This window comes from Pelodiscus sinensis, chromosome 17, assembly GCF_049634645.1.
Source record: "Pelodiscus sinensis isolate JC-2024 chromosome 17, ASM4963464v1, whole genome shotgun sequence".
Taxonomy (NCBI): Eukaryota; Metazoa; Chordata; order Testudines; family Trionychidae; genus Pelodiscus; species Pelodiscus sinensis.
This window is the reverse complement of record NC_134727.1, coordinates 9,971,307-9,983,882: the sequence shown is the minus strand read 5'-3', so window position 1 is coordinate 9,983,882 and position 12,576 is coordinate 9,971,307. Positions and strand designations below refer to the sequence as shown.

General features: G+C 40.3%; 1 long non-coding RNA gene across 1 annotated transcript in view; it reads left to right on the top strand.

The window, feature by feature from the left end:
- Positions 1-12,576, top strand: part of LOC142818685 (uncharacterized) — a 291,806-nt gene that overhangs the window by 111,350 nt on the left and 167,880 nt on the right. The window lies entirely within an intron of this gene.

Here is a 12,576-nt window from a genome sequence, read left to right as displayed (position 1 = left end):
CACCTTTTTTCAAAAGAGCTCTTTTAAAAAAAGGTGTTCTTTCTCGTAAAATGAGGTTTACCGCTATTGAAAAAACCACCGTGTTCTTTCAATTTAATTTTGAAAGAACGTGATGGCAGTCTATACGCAGGTGAAGGTTTTTTTTGAAAAAAGGCCACTTTTTTTCAAAAAAAATCCTGTAGTCTAGACATACTCTTAGTGAAATCATAGAGGAGGTACTATATGATTTACAGCAAAGATTTTCAGAAATGACTAGTGACTTTTGGTTGCCCAAGTGCAGGGGTATTTAAAAAAACCTGATTTTTCTGAAAATGGAAAATGATTTTTCTGAAAATACCCTTCCTCTAAATATCAAACTTCATCAAGCTGACTGAAGATGGGCAAGATGTTGTTTTTTGCTATATAATAAACTCGCTTTGTTCAAGTGTGATGAAATGAGTCATGCTAACAATTAAAGTGGAATAACATCAAATTTGTTTGTCTATTGCCGATGCACCCACTGGACCTAAAAACTTGAAATTCAGTCCTTTTGAAAGCATTTATCTTGGTATCACAAGATCAGAAAAAAAGGATTAAAAGCTGTAGAATATGTAATTCTGATTTGTTTTCCAAGTGGAAAACAACTTAGAGGAGGGAGCAGGTACCCCAGAATTATCAATATTAGGATAGGGAGAAATTAATTCTTGGAAAAGGTATCTGGGTATGCCATTACATTGTGTTTGGCAGAGAAATTAATGCTAATAGACAGGTAAATACCAAAATGGAGTTGTAAGAATTGAGTTGCCATAGTGTGCCTTATTCGGTGGAGTATGGTTAGTGAGTAGACAGGCAGCCAGCATGCAGAAGGAAAATGCAGGCAGTTTGATTATGTTCATGAGCCTTTTTTTACTTTCAGTAAGTGTTGTATATGGAAAAGTTTTCAGATATACATATTTGCTATTCCATCCATACAGGGCAACCAAATGCCATCTCATTTAACCCCAAGAGCTGTGCACATCCTTGGGTTGGGCTGAAGTAGAAAAGAGATTAATTTTTATGCGTGAATATGATTCTGCCATTCAAGAGATTGCCACAGGAAATTGGTTCTCCGTCTCACCCAGGAGCCAGACTCAGAATTACTTTTCAGGTGGTGTGGAAATTTATGATGCATTGGAAAGAAATTCATGACAGAGAGGCAGTGATGGTAGGGGTGACTGTTAGAGTAGGCATGAGCTCCTTCTGACTTGAAGGTTGATTTTATTTTTATCTTATTGTGCAGTCTCTTCTCCCTGGTGTGTAACATCAGTACAGAAAGTTCCCTCTTCTTCTACATTGATCATCTTTGACATGCAGTTGGACCTTCTCTGTACAAATCTGTCTGAAGTGTTCTACATTGGTCTCACCCCATTGTTAAAAAGCTGGTATGGTGCCTTTGAATTGGGATCTAAAATCTATCAAGAATATACTCCCCTCTGATTCTTTAATGTGCTTTGTGTAGGTCCTGTTTCATGGCGGCTAATGAGCTGTCCCACAAATGCACTGCAACATTATCATCCATCACTTCATAGTACTTCTACATTGACATTTTTCCTCCAAGAGACTGATAAGAGAGAATGTCTGTATGAATCCACTATGAAAACTGTTCCCTACTTGAGCAGTCTTCTTCAAAGCCCTGAAGAGGGTGCATAAGATTTCTATAAGACTACACTGAGCAGGTTTAAGTTACACAGTGTCTTTCCCATGCTTGCTTTTCAATTATTGAAAATTCACAAATGGCTTGGTAATGATCAGAAAGTCATTGAAACGTGGAGAAGGTAGAATGCCATCTGTTTACTACATGTTGTGTCTAACTGTTTTACATCTACCTAGCATTTATGAAACATGAAAGGCAGTAAAAGAATTTCTCATGTGGTCTCAGGTTGTGGCTCACAAATCCTTTGCAATGTTTTGAACAGCCAAATATTGACAATTGGGAAAACAAACAAACAAACAAAGGAATCCTGCAAGTTCTCCCTCAGGCAAAAGATTTCAGCATGTTCCAGTGGAATGGACATGAGACCAAGAGTCAGGAAGTTTTGAATTCCTCTTTAGGCACTGTTGTAATTCCTTGCATTGCTTCGGACAGAGACACCCCTACTTCCCAGGTTTCCTTAGTGTAAAATTGGAGTACCTTTCTCTTCACGATGGGGTTGTATGCATTAATGAGTTATTTTACATTTATTTTTAAAGGTGTAAAGAGATGTAGTAGTAATAGTGAAAATCTGTTCACACAGTTTCTTCTATCTCTGGATGATGACTGAAAGAAGATGTAGCTAAAGGAACAGATTGGGCCAATGTTCCAAAAATTACTAGGTGCCCATTTCGGCACATGTGGGCATGCACTCACACATATCGCACACATTTGCATATGAAAATTGGTAGGTGCATAACTTTCAAGCTAGCAAATAGTGCCAACAGTCTGCCCCAGAGCTGGAGCTGGCTGTAGCATTCAGAAGGCGGCATAAGGGATGCCCAGAAGGTACAGAAGTGTGGTGGATTCAGGAGTGGCCTAGGGGATAGGACATTCGCCTGGGGGAGGGCAATGTTGGGGGCCCAAGCCACTCTGACAATGTGGCCTTATACATAAGCACATTTACTGAGCCAACTTCTGGTCGTGAAAATTTAGTCTTTTTCACTAAAACAAATGCCAGTCTTTCCTAAAGCAGAACCTCCCATGTTTAGGTTTCTGCAATACAGGTTGAACCTCTCTACTCCAGCACCTTATCTGGCAGGTGCCGAACCAGAGAATTTGCTGAACCATGGGAGGTCAATATTGTCTAGCAGCATTACCAGCACTTCCACTGCCTACTAGGCTCTTAAAAGAAATGTAGGGGTAAGTTAGAACTAAATAACAGCACAAAACAGTGAGAGACAGGACTGGTGGCTGTAAACAAACTTTATGGGACCATGGGAACTTTGGCCACATCCATGCATGATAAGCGGATATCCAGCTACTAAAATCATGCCAGACCATGGATGTTGCCAGACCAGAAAGTGCTGGACAGCTTCAACCTGTAGAAAGACCCCTCAGTGGAAATTTGGGAGCTGATGAATACTTTGGGTCTGCATGCTTCATGCACTCTTTAAAACTTTTGTTTGTAAAGAAGTGCTGCAAATGCCCTGCAAGCATTTGATCTATAGTGTGTTGAATGGCTTCTGAGATATTCTATACATGTTTTGGATGTTTTAGTAGTGTGTAGGATAGCACTGTCCCTACATTGCGTTCTGCCTATAACCACTGCTCTATTAAACTGATTTATCTCCTGCTATTACTCTGAGGTTGCTAAACTAATGTAACTAGAATAGTAAAGGAGGCTGTTCTGCTCACTGAGATGGCTGATCTTAAACCAGTTTGTATCCTTTTTCTTTTCTTCCAGCTGTTTTCCTAAAGCCCGACTAATATTCTGCCACTTGGACTTTTTTTTTCCTGTTCCATGACACAGTTATTTTTCAAGCAGATTCTTAGAACAGATGCTCCCCTGTGTTTCTTCTATTCTTCACTGATGATTTTCCTCCAAAACATCCAGCGGATTGCATTGCTGTTGTTCTTTTAATCAAGAGGGTGGGAGAAATAATGCCTGTATTGTCAGATTTATTCTCAAGCTGTTCCACAATCACATATGTCCTGTTCTCCCAGTAGAGATCCGATCTTGCATGAGGCTAAACATCTACTACGCTTCTGCATTAAAAAGTGAGATCCTAAATACTTTGTGGCCCACAATAAAGAATACTAACCTCAGGGTAAATTGTCGAAAGCAGGGCAGACACCTCAAATTGTTATGTTCTGTAATCAGATTTCACACAACCAGAAACAAATATGAACACCTAGAAAGACAAAACAGTCTTAAAAAGAAGTCTTCTTGAGTATTCCCATCTATCTTGCCATCCAGGCAAGCTATATAGGTGAGAAGATTATTCTAGGAGGGGTGGGTGAGATTCTGTGGCCTGCATTGTGCAGGAGGTCAGACTAGATGATCATAATGGTCCCTTCTGACCTTAAAGTCTATGAGTCTATGAGACTTAGGTCACTTAGACCAAAAATCACAAAACATTCAGGTAGCATTCCAGTTGGTGATGGATACAAGACTGCCCTTCATTTGCTAAAATGTGAAAGTTCCCCACCTTGAATTACAGAAACTGCATATTTCATTTTAACCTAAAATCAATAGCACGTGAACTGAAGATTGTGAGACTATATTCATAAAAGTGCTATATGCATACGTATCCTGTTGCTGATTTTTTTTAAGTATATAAATAGATTAGCCACTGGGCATGCATTGAATACCTGTTCAAAGCTCCATTTAGTCTGGAATTACAGCCTAATATTCAATATTCAATTTGATCCAAAAATAAAATTCAGATGGTTAGACAAAGCTGACGTTGATTCCATTTATTTCAGTGAACTTTGGATCAGGTCCATTGTCCCAAAGGAGCATTCTTACACTAGCAGATTGCTTTTTGTCACTTTGAACAAAGTTAGCTTGAAAAAGTGAGCAATGAATATCATCATGGAGACTGACTTTTATCTTAACCCTCTATGTCAACAGAATTTAAAACTGGAAAAAGAAGAGCATAAGGTCTCTTTAGTCTGTCCAACATGTATGAACCTATTTTTAAAAAAAGGACACGCACACACAAACTTTACTCTGAAAATAATTACTTTTTCCTCTGTAGATTTAGTTATCAAGAGGAAAACTGTAATAAAAATCAACTAATCGTACTTAATAAAAGATGTTCTATACCTGGTGTAGATTTTGTTTTAGTTCTCCCATTCCTCCTCCCATATCATTATGACAAAATATTGTGGGAAAATATCCTAGAATGGTGTATTTTGTGGGGTTATGATGGTGACTATTGGTTCATATTACTAACATGCAGCTGTAGTAAATGATCAAAAAGAATGCACATGACTGTATTTTTTATTGCTCTCTTCACTATTCAACTTGAAATTCTGCTGTGGCTCAATGCCATTTCCAGTTAATTAGTATTCAGTCAGATATTACAATAAGCGAGTTGGTGCATCCCGGTTAGCCAGGTGTATTTGAATCCAGTTGGATGCCACCAGGCAGCAGAAAACTTGCAAGAAAAATGTAGAGGATTATCTGTTGAAATAAAATAAACTGTTATAGGAATGTAGTTTTTCTCCAGTTCAGCTCGTCATGGCTTTGAAACTTGTGAAGAGAAGCCTACTTCATCTGGAGCAATCTAATTCTGGTTAGTAATCATTAGGATACAACTGACGTTTCAAGATGAAATATATGTACTGCTAATATTTGATAATGTCTCTAAGTAATCCTGTTTATGGCCATAGCAGTCTGAATACATTAAGATATAATTACATATTTACTTAGGACTTTTGGCGGGCTCTGTCTAGCTTATCTATCTATGAATTCATACCATTCTCGTCTTTAGAAGAAGAAGTCAAATACCTAGTACTCAGCCGCCATAGTATTCTAGCTCTAGATCTCTGTATTTTTATCAAGGAATCTCAGAACTTGCATATCAAAAACAGTTCTAATAATTTTGATTTTTCTACTGATGTGTGGTGTATTGGTTTTAATCACTGTTCCTTATGTGACAGTGTCATTTGATCAAACCTCAATTCAATGAACTGTAATTAAATGACTGTGAAGCTCTTTGCAGAAGTAAAGCATTATGCAAATGATTATTTTGTGGTAAGGCTGGAAGGATTTGTGTCAGGATATTAGAGGGACTAGCTGAGACTGGGACAGGAACAGCTGCAGGCAGGAGTAATCGATCAGAACTACTAGGCAGTTAGCAATTCTCCTGGAAAGGCAGCAACATTGAGCAAACTTAGGAGCTGCTTCCATTATACCTGAGTAGGAGTTTCCTAGTGAGGCCCTCCCTTGTAGATTGGCAGGTCCTGTTTGATTGGTATGTGTCTATCATGGGACTCCCAGGGAGTTACTTCAGATGACTCACCATTTCTGGTTCAGGGATGACTCACTATAATTTGTTGCCAGCTGGCTCAAATTTCTCTATAGCTGCTCCTGAGGCACTCAGCTTGTGAGAATACATTATTTAGCATCCAGCTTTTAGGTAAGAAAACAAAACATGAAAGGGAAATCACCAGGGGAAGGGGAAGCACCAGGAAAGACCATGCATAAAGCACAAAAAATATAAGAAGGGAGAATAGAATCATAGAATACTAGGACTGGAAGGGACCTTGAGAGGTCATCAAGTCCGGTACCATGCCCTCATGGCAGGACCAAATACTGTCTAGACCATCCCTGATAGACATTTATCTAACCTACTCTAAAATATCTCCAGAGATGGAGATTCCACAACCTCCCTGGGCAATTTATTCCAGTGTTTGATTACCCTGACAGTTAGGAACTTTTTCCTAGTCCAACCTAAACCTTCCTTGCTGCAGTTAAAGCCCATTGCTTCTTGTTCTATCCGCAGAGGCCAAGATGAACAAGTTTTCTCCCTCCTCCTTATGACACCCTTTTAGATACCTGAAAACGGCTATCATGTCCTCCCTCAATCTTCTCTTTTCTAAACTAAACAAACCCAGTTCCTTCAGTCTTCCCTCATAGGTCATGTTCTCTAGATCTTTAATCATTCTTGTTGCTCTTCTCTGGACCCTCTCCAATTTTTCCACATCTTTCTTGAAATGCGGTGCCCAGAACTGGACACAGTACTCCAATTGAGGCCTAACCACTGCAGAGTACAGCAGAAGAATGACTTCTCGTGTCTTGCTCACAACACACCTGTTAATGCATCCCAGAATCATGTTTGCTTTCTTTGCAACAGCATCACACTGCTGACTCATATTTAACTTGTGGTCCATTATATCCCCTAGATCCCTTTCTGCCATACTCCTTCCCATACCGTCGCTTCCCATTCTGTATGTGTGAAACTGATGGTTCCTTCCTAAGTGGAGCACTTTGCATTTGTCTTTATTAAACTTCATCCTATTTATATCAGACTATTTCTTCAATTTTTCCAGTCATTTTGAATTATGACACTATCCTCCAGATTAGTCACAACCCCTCCCAGCTTGGTATCATCTGCAAATATAATAAGCATACTTTCTATGCCACTATCTAAATTGTTGATGAAGATATTGAACAGAGCTGGTCCCAAAACAGACCCCTGCAGAACCACTCTTGTTATGACTTTCCAGCAGGATTGTGAACCATTAATAACTACTCTCTGAGGGTATGTCCCAGTCTCTTTAGCCTCTCTTCATATGGGACCTGTTCCAAACCCCTGATATTGTAGTTGCCCTCCCCTCTCCCACCCTCTCTCTTCCCCTCTCCCACCTCCTTTTCCCAGTCTCCCTGAGTTTTGTTCAATAAAGAGAGTTTCTATTTTTGAACACACATGTCCTTTATTTTCTACATCAGGAAGGGGGGCTAGGGAGGGGTAAGTGGAAGGAGGTGAGGGAGGAATGCGGTACGAGCCCCTGATGGGGAGGACTGGGATGGCTCTGCGGGCTCCTCAGGGTGGAAGCTCTCCTGCAGCCCCCTGAATGACCCCCCCTCTGGATGGCAGCCTGCGGCAAGTGCGGCCGGGCTGATGGCCGAGTGCTGTGATGTGCTGAGTGTGGGCACTCATGTCACTCGAAGCCAGGACTGCTTTCAAGCGGGGAACCCCTGAGAACTGTCTGTCCGGGTTGGGGGTCAGGTCCCTTTAAACACAGCCCTCGGCTAGCCTGAGGCAGCATCTCCACACTCTAAGTCCTAATCTGATGCCCTGCCGGCACTGCTTCCAGCCATCCTTAACCTCAGTTCAGGGTCCATTCAGTGTGGACATGCTAGTTCGAATTAGCAAAACGCTAATTCGAACTAATTTTTTAGTCTAGATGCACTATTTCGAACTAGCTTAGTTTGAATTAATTAATTCGAACTAAATTAGTTCGAATTAGCGCTGTAGTGTAGACATACCCTGAGTACGGTTATCCAGCCAGTTATGCACCCACCTTTTAGTAGCCCCATATAAGTTGTATTTAGGCTAACACTATAATAGAGTTTAAAGAGAAGCTAGATAATTTCATGGAGGTTAGGTCCATAAAAGGCTATTAGCCAGGGGATAAAATGGTGCACTTGGCCTCTGTTTGTCAGAGGCTGGAGAGGGATGGAAGGAGACAAATCGCTTGATCATTGTCTTTAGTCCACCCTCTCTGGGGCACCTAGTGCTGGCCACTGTCAGTAGACAGGATACTGAGCTAGATGGACCTTTGGTCTGACCCAGTACGGCCGTTCTTATGTTCTTATGTTATGTTCTTATGTACCTAGTTTATCAATAAGAATATCACGCGAGACCGTATCAAATGTCTTACTAAAGTCTAGGTATACCATATCCTCCGCTTCTCCCTTATCCATAAGACTCGTTATCCTATTAAAGAAAATTGGTTTGACATGATTTGTTCTTTACAAATCCATGCTGGCTGTTCCCTATCACCTTTCCACTTTCCAAGTGTTTACAGATGATTTCCTTAATTACTTGCTCCATTATCTTTCCTGGCACAGAAGTTAAACTAACTAGTCTGTAGTTTCCTGGGTTGTTCTTCTTTACCTTTTTATAGATGGGCACTATCTATATTTGCCCTTTTCCAGTCCTCTGGAATCTCTCCTGTCTCCCATGATTTTCCAAAGATGAGAGCTAGAGGCTCAGATACCTCCTCTATCACTTCCTTGAGAATTCTAGGATGCATTTCATCAGGCCCTGGTGACTTGCAGGCATCTAACTTTTCTAGGTGATTTTTAACTTGTTCTTTTTTTTATTTTACCTTCTAAAATTACCCCCTTTCCACTAGCATTCACTATGTTAGGCATTCCTACAGACTTCTCGGTAAAGACTATACATTATACAAAGATGTCATTGAGCATCTCTGCCATTTCCAAGTTTCCTGTTACTGTTTCTCCCTCTTCACTGACCAGTGGGCCTACCATCTCCTTGGTCTTCCTCTTGCTTCTAATGTATTTATAAAACTTCTTCTTCTTTCCCTTTATTCCCGTAGCTAGTTTGAGCTCATTCTGTGCCTTTGCCTTTCTAATCTTTCCCCTGCATTCCTGTGCTGTTTGCCTATATTCATCCTTTGTAATTTGTCCTACTTTCCATTTTTTATATGACTCCTTTTTTATTTTTAGATCATTCAAGATCTCGTGGTTAAGCCAAGGCGGTCTTTTGCCTTATTTTCTATCTTTCCGACACATCGGAATAGCTTGCTTTTGGGCCCTTAACAATGTCCCTTTGAAAAACTGCCAGTTGTTTTTCCTCTCAGTCTCGATTCCCATGGGACCTTACCTGTCAGCTCTCTGAGCTTACCAAAATCCGCCTTCCCGAAATCCATTGTCTCTATTTTGCTGTTCTCCCTTCTACCCTTCCTTAGAATTGTGAACTCTATGATTTCATGATCACTTTCACCCAACCTGCCTTCCACTTTCAAATTCTCAACCAGTTCCTCTTTGTTAGGATCAAATCTAGAACAGCTTTCTCCCTGGTAGCTTTTTCAACCTTCTGAAATAAAAAGTTGTCTCCAATGCAGTCCAAGAACTTATTGGATAGTCTGTGCCCCTCAGTGTTATTTTCCCAACATATATCTGGATAGTTGAAGTCCCCCATCACCACCAAATCTTGGGCTTTGGAAGATTTTGTTAGTTGTTTAAAAAAAGCCTCATCCACTTCTTCCACCTGAGTAGGTGGCCTGTAGTAGACTCCTAGCATGACATCACCTTTGTTTTTAATCCCTTTTAGCCTAACCCAGAGACTCTCAACATTTCCGTCTCCAATGCCCACCTCCACCTCACTCCAAGTGTGTTCATTTTTAATGTATAAGGCAACACCTCCTCCCTTTTTCCCTGTCTATCCTTCCTGAGCAAGCTGTACCCTTCTAGACAAACATTCCAATCGTGTATTATCCCACCAAGTTTCTGTGATGCTAACAATGTCATAATTGTATTTATTTATTAGCACTTCCAGTTCTTCCTGCTTATTTCCCATACTTCTCGCATTTGCATATAGGCATCTAAGATCGTGATTTGACCTTGTCTCCCAGGCTGTGTCCAGACTCAGGGGTTTTTTCGAAAAAAGTAGCCTTTTTTCGAAAAAACTTCCCCTGCGTCCAGACTCAAGCCGCTTTCGAAATTAATTCGAAAGAACGCGGCTTTTCTTTCGATGGCGGTAAACCTCAATTTACGAGGAAGAACGCCTTCTTTCGAAAGTTCTTCTTTCGAAAGAAGGCATTCTTCAATGTAAATAGGGCTTCTTCGAAAGAGAGCATCCAGACTCACTGGATGCTTTCTTTCGAAAAAGCAAGCCGCTCTTTCGAAATTTCTCCGTGCAGTCTAGACGCTCTCTTTCGAAAGAGGCTCTTTCGAAAGATGCTTTCGAAAGAGCCTCTTTCGAAAGAGGCTTGCAGTCTAGACATAGCCCCAGTTTTGCCCTGACCATCCTTTCTCTCTGCCATTGTAGCCCTCGCTCCCTCTCATTTCCGACCCATCTCCCAGGTCTCCATGTTCTCCATGTTCTCCACTTACCCGTGGGCTTTGCTCACCTGTCCCTGTTAAACCTAGTTTAAAGCCCTCCTCATTAGGTTAGCCATTCTGTGTCCAAAGAGGCTTAGCAGTCCTTCCTGGAATAGCACCCCATGGTCGAGGAAGCCTGGTGACACCATCCTCGCAGCCAGGCATTCACCTCCAGGATGCACCTGTCTCTGCCCAGGCCCCTACTCGCGACAGGAAGGATCGAAGAGAATACCACCTGCGCTCCAAACTCCTTCACCCATAGTGATAAAACAGTATGCAAACCAAAGAGGAGAGGAAAAGAGAGAAGGTAATGCCAATACACTATTAAGGCACAAGATGTTATCACACTGTTCACTGTCCATCATAGTCTGGGGCATGGGACCATGCACACATAAAATAGACATGAACATTGGGATTCATTATCCTACTAACTTACAGCAGAGATTTAGGAGCCAGGATTCCTGCGTTCTGTTCTCAACTCTGATGCTGTCTTGCTGTGTGACCTTGAACTTAGCATCAAAATCTGTCTGTTTGGAAATGTATATAAATACTAAATAGTTATATGTAGCTTGCAGATGTATTGAGCAACTGAATTAAGTAAAAGCTGGTTCATGAGTGAGATACAAGGATGAATACTGCAGGTTGTGTCAGAGTCTCGGGAAAAGTTACCCTCCTTTCTCTTGGACACAACTTCATTTGCAACTTTTTCCAAATAAGGATTGTAGATTTTAGCTTAGCCTGTTGTGGGTTTCTTTAAAAACAGAACTTGGGTCATTACTGTATCACAAGGAATATTCATTACACATGTACTTTGGAATAGCAATTAACACTTTTGGGAAAAAATTAACCCTTAAATATATCTACTATTTGTCTTTCTGATTAATTGGATCTAGTGACTTGAGCATTCTTGCCAACTTCACTTAATACTTTTCCCCAGCATGTAGAAGTGAATGATCCTCTTGACATATTTAGTAATGTCATATCCCCCCTTCACTCAAAGGAGAAAATTACAAAGAAAAAGAAAGTTTCTCTTAATTTGCCTTACTATTAAATGTTTTTAAGTTATTTTATCCTGACCTCAACACTGACAACTTAGCTTCCTAAGAATGTGTCCTATGGTTTAGTTTTTAGTTGCTAGCCTTTGAATAAAACCTTTTTTAAAGTTGTGTTTGAAAGTGAACAAGTGATATGGGACTTTCAATGTCACGTTACATTCTCCCATCTTTGAGGAAAGTTAAATTTTTAAATTGTTTGGTTATGGAAAAAAAGTTTTCTTTTTTAACTCCTGAAACTGAAATATTAGGTTATGTTCATAATTACTGTAGACATGTTACAATTAAAAAAATCTTTTGGCGTCTGCACAGAGGAAGGTAAGATTAAGACAAAGTGATGTGGCCACATGGCAGTGTTTTTTAAAACTGGCACAGCGAGCTGTTAATGAGACATGCAATCTTTCATTTGCAGGTTGCCAGTTCAAATTCCACTTGAGTCAGTAGCGTCATAAAGTTATTATAATCTGATGGCATACATGAAATGGACTTTTAGTCTCAGTTCACTTCCTCATGGGCATTTATACACATAAAACAAAGTTCGTATTAATTATCACCCTTGTCTGTTTCAGGAGGAGAAGGAATTATCTTCTCAACTCACAAGGTATCCCAGCATGTCAGGGCTGAGGCATGCCTGTGGGGCCAAGCTAAGATACCTGTATGGCTTTTGCTTGTTCTTTTATTGCCTCTATGAAGCTGTTAAACCAGCTACTTTCACAAGCACTCATATTGCACATGGACTCGCACACACAATGTTATTTTTTTAACATTTTCTGAGCTAGTGTATATTTCCCCTGAGAAGTCCCTGAGAAGGCTTGTGAAACTATATTAAATGAAGTGATGTTACATCTTTTTAAATTACTTACTTTCACTAAAATGCTTGTTTTTCTCCTCCTTAATTCCTTCTCTTTAGCTATGTGAAACCTTAGAGGGTTTGCTTGTTATATAAAATGCTTGCAGAATTCTGGTTACTCTGTTTCTCTTGCTAGATATGCAGGAAAATGTAAAGAAAA